The following is an 11,094-nucleotide window of genomic DNA, read 5'->3' as shown; positions in this document are numbered from 1 at the left end:
TGGCACAATCATAGCTTACTGCAGCCTCAAACTCCGGGGTTCAAGTGATCCTCTCACTTTAGCCCCCCAAGTAGCTGGGACTGCAGGTGTGTGTCACCATGCCCACCTAAGTTTTTTATTTTATATTTTTTGTAGAGACAGTCTTGCTATGTTGCCCAGTTTGGTCTTGAACTCATGGCCTCAAGCAGTCCTCCTGCCTTGGCCTCCCAAAGTGCTGGGATTACAAGCATGAGCCACTTTGCTCAGCCAAGCCTCATTTTTAATGGAAGACCACTTGCAAGGCCCAATTTCTCTGCCTTCCAAACAGAAGTCATCCTGGGTCTCAGTTTAATCTCTTGTTTTGACTCATCCTGAGTCACTCACTGCTTGCTTCCCACTCCTAGTTCTTGAGAAAGCACCTGGTTTGCAATGGCTTCCTTCAGTGCAAAGTATACTCCAAAGTTACTATTCCATGTGAAAAGGCTATGGGTTCTATGGGGCAAAGGCCTCTTTAAACTGCAACTGTTATTAACATTGTGATTACCCCCACACATGCCTGATATGGGAGAACTGTTTGTACTTCTTGAACACAGGTAGCTGCTGGTGAGGGGCCTTGAGGGCCAGTTCCTCTAATACCTGAGTCAGACATACTTCAGGTTTTGGATTTCCACACCTCCAAGAATAACAGACTCTTCACACTTAAAAGGGTTAAGAGCATTCAGCCAATCCCCTCATTCTGCAGTGAGGAAACTGAGACCCAAGGAGTAAGAGTGACTTGTCCACGTGTATGCCCTGGTCTCAGAGTTCCTAATCCAATGCTCTGCCATCTCTGAAAACATTGTTCATCACACCTGTAATCCTAGCACTTTGGGAGACTGAGCTGGGCAGATCACTTAAGCCCAGGAGTTTGAGACCAGCCTGGGCAACATAGTGAGACTTCATCTCTATTTTATCAAAAATAAAAGTAAAAGAAAACATTGTTAAAAAAAAAAAAAAACTCCTACAATTTCTTCTAAATCTTAACCTACATCTACCCTATGACTCAGCCTTTCCACCCCTAAGTATTTACTCAGGAAAAATGAAAACATATATCCACAAAAGACTTGTACACGAATGTTCATAGCAGTTTCATTCCAAGTAGTGAGAAACTAGATACAACCCAAATGTTCATTAGCAGGTAACTGGACAAACAAAATGTAGTGTATCAACTCAATGGAATACTACTTATCAATTAAAAAACAGAACAAGCTACTGATGCATACAGTGTGGACGAATCTCATAGATACTGAATTGAGAAAATAAGTCAAACATAAATGAGTACACACTGTATTATTCCATTTATATGCAGCTCTATAACAGGCAAAACTAATTAGTCTATGGTGGTAGAAAGCAAAGTAGTCGTCGGAGGCAGGAGAGGGATGATTGGCTGCAAAGGGGTATGAGAGAACTTTCTAGGGTTCTGTCAATGTTCTACATCTTGATTGAGATGGTGGTTATGTGGGTATATTTGTCAAAACTCACTAAACTGGGTGTGGTGGCTCGTGCCTGTAATCCCAGCACTTTGGGACGTTGACGCAGGCGGATCACCTGAGCTCAGGAGTTCAAGACCAGCCTGGACAACATGGAGAAACCCCATCTCTACAAAAAAGTAGCCAGGTGTGGTGGTGTACGCCTCTCGTCCCAGCTATTTGGGAGGCTGAGGCGGGAGAATCGATTGAGCCCGGGAGGCCAAGGCTGCAGTGAGCCAAGATCATGCCACTGCACTCCAACCTGGGTGACAGAGGGAGACCCTGTCTCAAACAACAATGACGACGATGACGACAAAACCTACAAAACTACATATTGAGGAAAACATTCTTGTATATTGATAACTGCCTTATTTTTTTTCCAGTGGCCACTATTATTCCATGGCATGGCATGTATGTGTAATAATTGATTGTGACATTTATCTACATATGGGCATTCAGATTGTCTCCAGGTATTTCGTTTTGTTTTTTGAGACAGAATCTTCCTCTGTTGCCCAGGCTGGAGTGCAGTGGCATGACCAAGGCTCACTGCAGCCTGGACCTCCTGGGCTCAAATGATCCTCCCACCTCTGCCTCCCCAGTAGCTGAGACTACAGGCACATGCCACCAGGCCCAGCTAATTTTTAAATTTTTGGTAGAGATGAGTCTATGTTGCCCATGTCTATGTTGCCCAGGCTGGTCTCAAACTCCTCGGCTCAAGCGATCCTCTCACTTGGCCTCCCCAGTTGTTCTTTGAGAAGAATGACAACTCTGTTGGTGAAAATACATATGAACAAAATTGCAGTGAACTGAACTAAACCAAACTGAAACATGGACAGTACTAGGTTGGCAAATATTTAAAATAATTCTTTAAAAATCACACAAAAAGATGGTTGTCACTAATCATTAGAGAAATGTGAATCATAACCACTATTTGATCCCTTCTTACACCCACTAGGATGGCCATTTAAAAAAAAGCACAGAAAACAACAAGTGTTATTGGGCATGTGGGAAAATTAGAACTCTTGTATGCTGCTGGTGAGATTGTAAAATGGTGCAACCACTCTGGAAAACAGTATGGCAGTTCCTTGAAAAATTAAAAATAGAACTACTATAGTATCCAGCAATTCTACTTCTGGGTATATATACTCAAAAGAATTGAAAGCAAGAACTCAAACAGATATTTGTATACCCATGTTCATGACAGCATTATTCACAATAGCTAAGAGGTGGAAATAATCCAAATGTCCATTGACAGGTGAACGGCTAAACAAATGTGGTATATACATACAATGGAATATTAGCCTTCCAGGAAGGAAAGGAAGGAAATTCAAATATATACTACAATATGGGTGAACCTCAAGGATATTAGGCCCAGTGATATAAGCCAGACACAAAAAGACAAGTTTTTTTTTTTTTTTTTTGAGATGGAGTCTCACTCTGTTGTCCAGGCTGGAGTGCAGTGGCATGGTCTTGGCTCACTTCAACCTCCGCTTCCCATATTCAAGTGATTCTTCTGCTTCAGCCTCCCGAGTAGCTGGGATTACAGGCACCCACCACCACACCCAGCTAATTTTTTGTATTTTTGGTGGAGATGAGGTTTCAATATGTTGGCCAGGCTCAAACTCCTGACCTTGTGATCTGCCCACCTCAGCCTCCCAAAGCGCTGGGATTACAGGCATGAGCCACTGCACCCAGCCTAAAAAAAAAAAAGACAAATTTGTATGATTCCACTTATATAAGATACCTAGAACAGACAAATTCATTGAGACAGAAAGTCAAATAGTAGTTACCAGGAACTGAGGGGAGGGGAGAACAGACAGTTATTGCTTAATGGGTACAGAGTCTCAATTTGGAATGATGGAAAAGTTCTGTAGATAGATACTAGATACTGATGATTGCACAACGATGTGAATGGACTTAATACAACTGAATTTTAAAATGGTTAGAATAGTAAATTTTATCTTATATATATTCTACCACAATAAAAAAAAATTCCATCAAAATGAGTGTCATCTGGGACAGTCACCCCACAGGGCAGTTTGATGACATATGTCAGTCTTAAAAATAGTCAAGCCCTTTGATTAACATTCTGTACTAGGAATTTCTCATAAGAAAATGGACGAGTGTGGACCAGGCACGGTGGCTCACTCCTGTAATCCCAGCACTTTGGGAGGCCGAGGCGGGCAGATCACGAGGTCAGGAGATCAAGACCATCCTGGCTAACATAGTGAAACCCCGTCTCTACTAAAAATGCAAAAAATTAGCCAGACGTGGTGGCGGGCGCCTGTAGTCCCAGCTACTTGGGAGGCTGAGGCAGGAGAATGGCGTGAACCCAGGAGGTGGAGCTTGCAGTGAGCCAAGATTGCACCACTGCACTCCAGCCTGGGCGACTGAGCAAGACTCCGTCTCAAAAAAAAAAAAAAAAAGAAAATAGATGAGTGTTAGAGGGACATTCATCTCAGCAATATCTACAATAATACCTCTAGCTGCCCTAAATGTCCCAAAATACAGAATTTATTAAGAAAATATAAATATATCAATATGCTAGAATAATTTGTGGTCATTTAAAAATACATTGTAGATCTACAAAATTCAGTGCACAGTGCAATTCAATTTTGCAAATATGTGATGCTTATTTATAAATATATAATTATTAATGTGTGTAATATATAGCTATATTATATTTTATATATTTGTTTGTTTGTTTGTTTGTTGAGACGGAGTCTTGCTCTGTTGCCCAGGCTGGAGTAGAATGGTGTGATCTCAGCTCACTGCAACCTCTGCCTCCCAGGTTCAAGCTATTCTTATGTCTCAGCCTCCCAAGTAGCTGGGATTACAGGCATCCACAACTGCGCCTGGCTAATTTTTGTATTTTTAATAGAGATGGGGGTTTGCAATGTTGGTCAGGTTGGTCTCGAACTCCGGACCTCAGGTGATCCACTTGCCTTGGCCTCCCAAAGTGCTGGGATTACAGGTGTGAGACACTGCGCCTGGCCTTTTATTTTATATATTTTAAAATCTGAAAGAACATATATTCCAAACGTTAACAGTGACAATTTCTAAAATATGGTCTTAAGTATAAGACGTTCAGCCAGGCATGGTGGCTCACACCTGTAATCCTAGCACTTCGGGAGGCCAAGGCAGGAGAATTGTTTGAGGCTAGCTGTTCAAGACCAGCCTGGTCAACATAGCAAGACCCCATAAAATTTTTTAAAAGAATAAAACTTTTTAATTTTTGGCTTATCTATATTGCCTTCTTGGGTTTTTTTCCAAATAAAAATAATGTACTTCAGGCATAATTAGAAAAAAAAAAAAGTGAATTTGGGCAAAACTCACATCTAACCTTTCTTTATAATGCTGGATGTCAAAGAGGCTATCTGTGAAACAAAAGATGACTCTACTGGCAAGTTTTGCTTTGGTTTGTTTTTTTCTTTTTATTTATTTTTTCCATTCAACTAGAGGGTAACTTGACATTTTGGCTTACCAGTTCAAGGTTGCAATTTTTATAATGCATTATAAGAGATGTACACCTCCATAGTACAGGTGTAGGTGGGAGATGACAGTAGCAGGTGATTTGGTATTCTGAGTTTACACGTCGTTTAGCAGTATCTTCTGTTTTTTTTTTTAAGAGAGAGATGGGGTCTCCCTCTGTCACCCAGGCTGGAGTGCAGTGGCAGGATAGTAGCTCACTGCAGCTGCGAGCTCGTCTGTAATCCTAGCTACTTGGGGATTGCTCAAGCAATCCTCCCATCTCAGCCTCCTGAGTAACTGGGATTACAGGTGTGTACACCGCTCCCAGCATTATCTTTGAAGAACCAAGAAAGGCTTTACAGAGGAAGCAACAGTAAAATGCCCATTTAATATATAAAGCCTTTCTGACATGACAGAATGAATTGCATGGGCAAAGGCAGGGGAACCTGAATGGTCCAGTTTGGATGGATATTTACTCTATCTCTTCATACAATTCAACAAACAGTTATTGGACATTTAAGTGCCACACATGCTCCTCTAGGCACTAGAGGTACAGCAGTGAAGAAAACAGTCCCTATTCTGATTCTAATTGTGAAAGATAGGTTTTAAAAAGCAAGCAAACGGCTGGGCGTGGTGGCTTATGCCTGTAATCCCAGCACTTTGGGAGGCCGAGGTGGGTGGATCATGAGGTCAGGAGATTGAGACCATCCTGGCGAACACGGTGAAACCCCGTCTCTACTGAAAATACAAAAAATTAGCCGGGAGTGGTGGCAGGCGACTTTAGTCCCAGCTGCTTGGGAGGCTGAGGGAGAAGAAGGGCGTGAACCCAGGAGGCGGAGCTTGCAGTGAACCGAGATTGCGCCACTGCACTCCAGCCTGGGCGACAGAACGAGACTCCGTCTCAAAAAAAAAAAAAAAAAAAGCAATCAAATAAGACCATGATATGTCTGGCAATAATAAGTGTTAGGAAGGAAAATAAAGCAGAATAAGGAGATAAAGAGGGCCAGGAAGAAGAAAGGTGACCAAGGAGGGTCTTTCCTGATGGTGTCAAAGGAAAGAGAAATTAGCTGAGCCACGTGGATTTCTGGGAGAAAGGCCTCCTAGATAAAACAGCAGGTACAAAGGTCCCTGACGGGGAAGCATGAAGGGAATGAGAATGAAGGTTGGAGAGACAGACCTAGGACTGTGTGATTAAAGTCCTTAGATGCCAATTAATCTAGCCACAGGAATTCTTCCAGGAATAGAAAGGCAAGAACACTGGCCTAGGAATCAAGATTTCTGGAATTAAGTCCTGAGTCTGCTACTAACTTGCTTTGTGTCCTTGGACGAGTCACTTCAAGTCCCTGGGACCCAGTTTCCCCATGCATCAGGTGCCAGCAATCATCTTTACTTATCTATCTTCAAGTGAGGCTCAAAGGAAGGTGGAAGATGTGGAAGAGTTTAGAATGTGTGCCGTTCTCTTCAAGGGGGAAGGAGTATGACTGTTACGTCCATAGAGGGGCTGGGAGAACAAGGGGCCCTCACTGTGTGGAAGGAAGCACTCTAGAAGTAAGGTATTAAACAAGAGAGTTGGCTACCCTAATATTGGGAAAAAAGAGGTATCTTAGGTACCCTGAAAATCACTTTGGAGTCCCCTCCCAAGGTCAGGCAGAAACCAGGCAGAATGAGAGGGATTGTCTTTGGAAACCTCCTTCCAAAAAAATGCCTACATGACCTGAAGGTGGCTTGAAGCTCTCTCAATTTGACACTTTGTGAGTGTGTGTGTGTGTGTGTGTGAAGGGACAGGCAGAGCCAGGACAAGTCCAACGTGGTGAGGGAAGGAAAGAAAGTATACAGGACAGTGGAGCAGGTCCAGGGAAGAGGGTGAAGTTCAGGACTTTGCACCAAACCTTCTCTCCCTGAGACCAAAGCAATGGTTCTCTGAGAGACCATTGTTAGAAGAAGAATAAAAGAGCTATCATGAATCAATTCCTTGCTAGCATTTATAGAACATTGCAGGAAGTGCTTTGCAAGCATTATCTCCTTTAATCTTCACAATACCCCTATGACATAGGTGCTATCATCCTCAGTTTGTTGATAAGGAAACTGAGATTTAGAGAGATTAAGTAACTTGCCCAAGATTGCACAGCTAATGAAGGACATAACTAGATTTTGAACCCATTGCTCATAAATGCACATTAAAAATATGTGTTGAGCAGGTGTGGTGGCTCATGCCTATAATCCCAGCACTTTGGGAGGCTGAGGTGGGTGGATCACTTGAGGTTAGGAGGTTGAAGCAGTAGTGAGCAGTGTTCACACTCCAGCCTGGGCTACAAAGTGAGACATATATATATACATATATATGTATATGTGTATTTTTTTACATATATACATATATTTGTTTACATATGTTTATATATTTACATATTTTTTTGAGACAGGGTGTCACTCTGTATTTATACATACATATACACACATATGTGTATATATATGCCCAGAGAGGTTGTCCTCAGGGAAAGAAAGAATAAAGAAACATCTTTTTTTTTTTTTTTTTTTTTGAGACAGAGTCTCGCTCTGTCGCCCAGGCTGGAGTGCAGTGGCCGGATCTCAGCTCACTGCAAGCTCCGCCTCCCGGGTTTACGCCGTTCTCCTGCCTCAGCCTCCTGAGTAGCTGGGACTACAGGCGCCCGCCACCTCGCCCGACTAGTTTTTTGTTTTTTTAGTAGAGATGGGGTTTCACCATGTTAGCCGGGATGGTCTCGATCTCCTGACCTCGTGATCCGCCCGTCTCAGCCTCCCAAAGTGCTGGGATTACAGGCTTGAGCCACCGTGCCCGGCCAAGAATAAAGAAACATCTGAGAAGGAATTCAAAAACTCTAGCTTCCAGTCCTTGTTTCACCTCACACACTGTGTCACCCTAACAAGTCCCTTCCCCTCTCTGCTTCTCAGCAACCTGCCTTCACCATCTTCCTAATTTCTCAGCCCATTGGCCTTTAAACTTTCTGGGGTTCCTGCATCATGCTACTGGGGCCTCTTGCCACATCTCCGGCTGTGTCAGACTCAGGTTCTGGATGGAACCTGAAGCCTTGATGGCCTGTGGGTGGAGGAACTGAGAGAAGACTCCGGGGAATTCTCTAGATTTCTGACACTTTAGATCTTTCCCTGGGACCCTTTGCAAGTCCCATAACTTGAGCCTTATCGACCAGTGGGTTGGTACTTTGAGAAGTCAAGAAACCACACACTCCCCTCTCTGGAGGTACACAATTTAGGCAATAACCTAAGTCATGCCAACATACCTCTGCTGCAAAAAATGCTTAAGGGAGCAGAGCAGCTAACACGGTTATTGCAGTTTCCTGACTATCCATATATAACAGTATACATGGACACTCAGTTACCTCACTGAGTTAGAGAGGAGAGGAGCCCAGAGAGGAGCTCACTGAGAGGAGCCCAGAATCAGCTCACCACCCCAAGGAAACCCGCTGGTCTGCACCTCCAAAATCTGCTTGCCTCAGTCACAACTCGGTCAGCATCTTTTGAAGACCAGGAAATTAGAGAGTACTTTGAACATAACCCCTGGAAAAGCCACTAGACATGGCATAACTCATCCCCTAACTTTCACAAGTGGGACAGGGAGGCCCAGGGAGGCCCAGGAGGCTATGTCACTCAGCTGAAATCAGAACTCAGGCCTTCTGACCCCATGCTGTTTCTTTGATTCTTGCCCGCATTTCACCCCTTAGCCAATTTCTGGACCCCATGGAGTCTTCCTTTGGAACGCTTCTCCTAGTGTTTTTCTCGTCACTAAGCCCAACAGCACCTCAGGCCAGGCCACATCATCCCTCCCTGGATTATTGCAACAGTCTCTTCTGGTCTCCCTCCTCCAAGTCTCCCCTTCCTTCACTCATCCTGCATAATGAGCCATGTCACTCTGACCCAAATTTGTCAGGGGCTCCCCACCTCCACTGAAGAAAACCCAAAGGCGCCAGCCTGACATTCAAGGTCCTCTACCACCTGGTGCCAACCTGCTTCTGGCTTCCCATCCCCCTATCTCCTCTCCTCACACATCCTTAGTCCAACCCAGCTGGACTGGTTGCTGTTCCCAGCATCTCCCTTCTGCATTTCATCAGTGCTGTTTCTTCCAGTGAGTTCGCAGGACTACCTTGCTTAGTGCTTCATCTGCCACCTTTACCTGTCCGAATTCTACCATCCTACTTGGCTGGGTTCAAATGGACTCTCACCCCATGAAACCTCCTCATACTCCACTCCCAATGGAAGAAATTGCTCCCTTCTCTGGACCTCAAACCACTATTATGACCGTATTATGGGTGGATCTACATTAGGCCTTAGTATTTATGTACCTGTTTCCTCATTTAGCAGGATGCATTAGTAAAATACATAAACAACTGATCTGTATGCTTCCCATAAGCCCAGTATGGTGCCTTTTGCTCAGTGATTCATTCCTTCTTTCAGCAACAATTTCTTGAACAGAGGCTGGATGTGTTGGCTCACACCCGTAATCTCCGAGTTTTGGGAGGCCACAGCAGCAGAATTGCCTGAGGACAGGAGTTTAAGACCAGTCTGAGCAAGATAGCAAGACCCCATATCTCTAAAAACTTTAAAAAATTAGCCCTACATGGTGCACACTTGCAGTTTCAGCTACTTGGGTGGCTGAGGCAGGAGGATCACTTGAGCCCAGCAATTCAAGACTACAGTGAGCTATGATCATGCCACTGCACTCTAGCCTGCACAGCAGACAGCAGAGCAAGACCCTGTCTCTAAAAAATAAAAATAATAATTATTAAAGAGAGTTTTAGAGTCCAATAAACCTAAGTATGAGTCTAAGCTCTATCACTTGCTAGTAGTATAACCTTGAACAAATTAACCATTGTAAAACAGGGGTCACAATTATCTATTTCACAAATGTAATGACTAATGAGATAACATAGGCATTGTGCTAAGCATACACCATATGTTATATCATTAGTATGTAATGGTATTAATAGTATTAACTACTAATATTGGCTTATTAATTGGATAATATAATTATCTCATTAGCATGTAATAGTATTAATAGTATTAACTATTACATATTGGCTTATTAATTGGATTATTATGTTATCCAATATTACTATTAAATAATCATACTCCTACTATGTGCCTGGAATTGTGCAGGCGCAACCTGGAAGAGCCAGAGAGAAGAACTACACAAGACAAGGAGCACAGAGGCAAGTTGGAGCACCATTGCACCCTGAAAACAGCTGGTGCTTGGTAAGTTATTTGCCAAATGAGAGGGAACCTGTGGTGGAAAGCAGAACCCCGGGAGTCTCTGCAACTGTCCTGACCTGTGACCTTGAGTAAGACTCATCTCTTTCCTGGGCTCAGTGTCCTCAGATGATCCACTCATCTGCCCCAGTTCCATAATTCCAAGATATGGGAAGTAACACCGGGCCTTTGGATGATATTCCTTCATTCCTCCAACTCAGGCAGGAGCATGTTTTCACCTGCTCAATTCAGGAGTTTGGCCCACAGAGGCTGGTACCACCCACTGAAGAGGTCACACCTGTCTCTGAAGTAAGAAACACTAATCACTCTACAAGGTCCTACCTTGTCATCCAGGCTGGAGTACAGTGGTGCCATCATAACTCACTGCAGTTTCTAACTCCTGGGCTCAAGCGATCTTTCTGTCTCAGCCCCCAAAGTGCTGGGATTACAAGTGTGAGCCACTGTGCCTGCCTGGTTTTTGTGTTCCTGGAATCCCAGCCTCACTGGCAGGTTTACTGAAGGGTGGTCAGCTGGCAGTGTGGGGTATGAGGCTCACAGGTGTGTGCCATGGTGAGGTCCTCAGCAGTACCTGCAGGCCTCTGGGCCACCTTCTGTCAGGAGCTCCTTCTCTGCCTCATCTTACATTGCAGAGGGAGCTGAGGTCCATGGGGTAACAGTCACACTGAGGAATGGTTCTCAGGGAGCCGACTTCTGCAGGTCCTGAGTGACATCTCACCTTCCCACTCCTCCTGCTCTCATCCTGGGTTCTGAGTTTTCAGAAAAGCAAGGTGTTTGGCAGACAATGATGCCTACGTTACACTGCTGACTTTTGCCTGCATTTTTTATAATTAATGACTCATTGAAATACCTCAGACTTTCATACAGCTGGGTCCAAGTG

At 43.9% G+C, this 11,094-nt stretch overlaps 1 long non-coding RNA gene across 1 annotated transcript in view; it reads left to right on the top strand.

The window, feature by feature from the left end:
- LOC111521810 overlaps window positions 1–10,202 on the top strand; it is a 67,150-nt gene extending 56,948 nt beyond the window's left edge. The window contains exon 5 of the long non-coding RNA XR_002725076.1: window positions 10,107–10,202. This is a non-coding gene — a long non-coding RNA (uncharacterized LOC111521810). The remainder of the gene's footprint in view (window positions 1–10,106) is intronic.
- The last annotated feature ends 892 nt before the right edge of the window (window positions 10,203–11,094 follow it).

The sequence above is a fragment of the Piliocolobus tephrosceles genome, chromosome 19, assembly GCF_002776525.5.
Source record: "Piliocolobus tephrosceles isolate RC106 chromosome 19, ASM277652v3, whole genome shotgun sequence".
Lineage (NCBI taxonomy): Eukaryota > Metazoa > Chordata > Mammalia > Primates > Cercopithecidae > Piliocolobus > Piliocolobus tephrosceles.
Note: the sequence above shows the minus strand (reverse complement) of the source record. Positions and strands in the feature narration are given on the sequence as shown.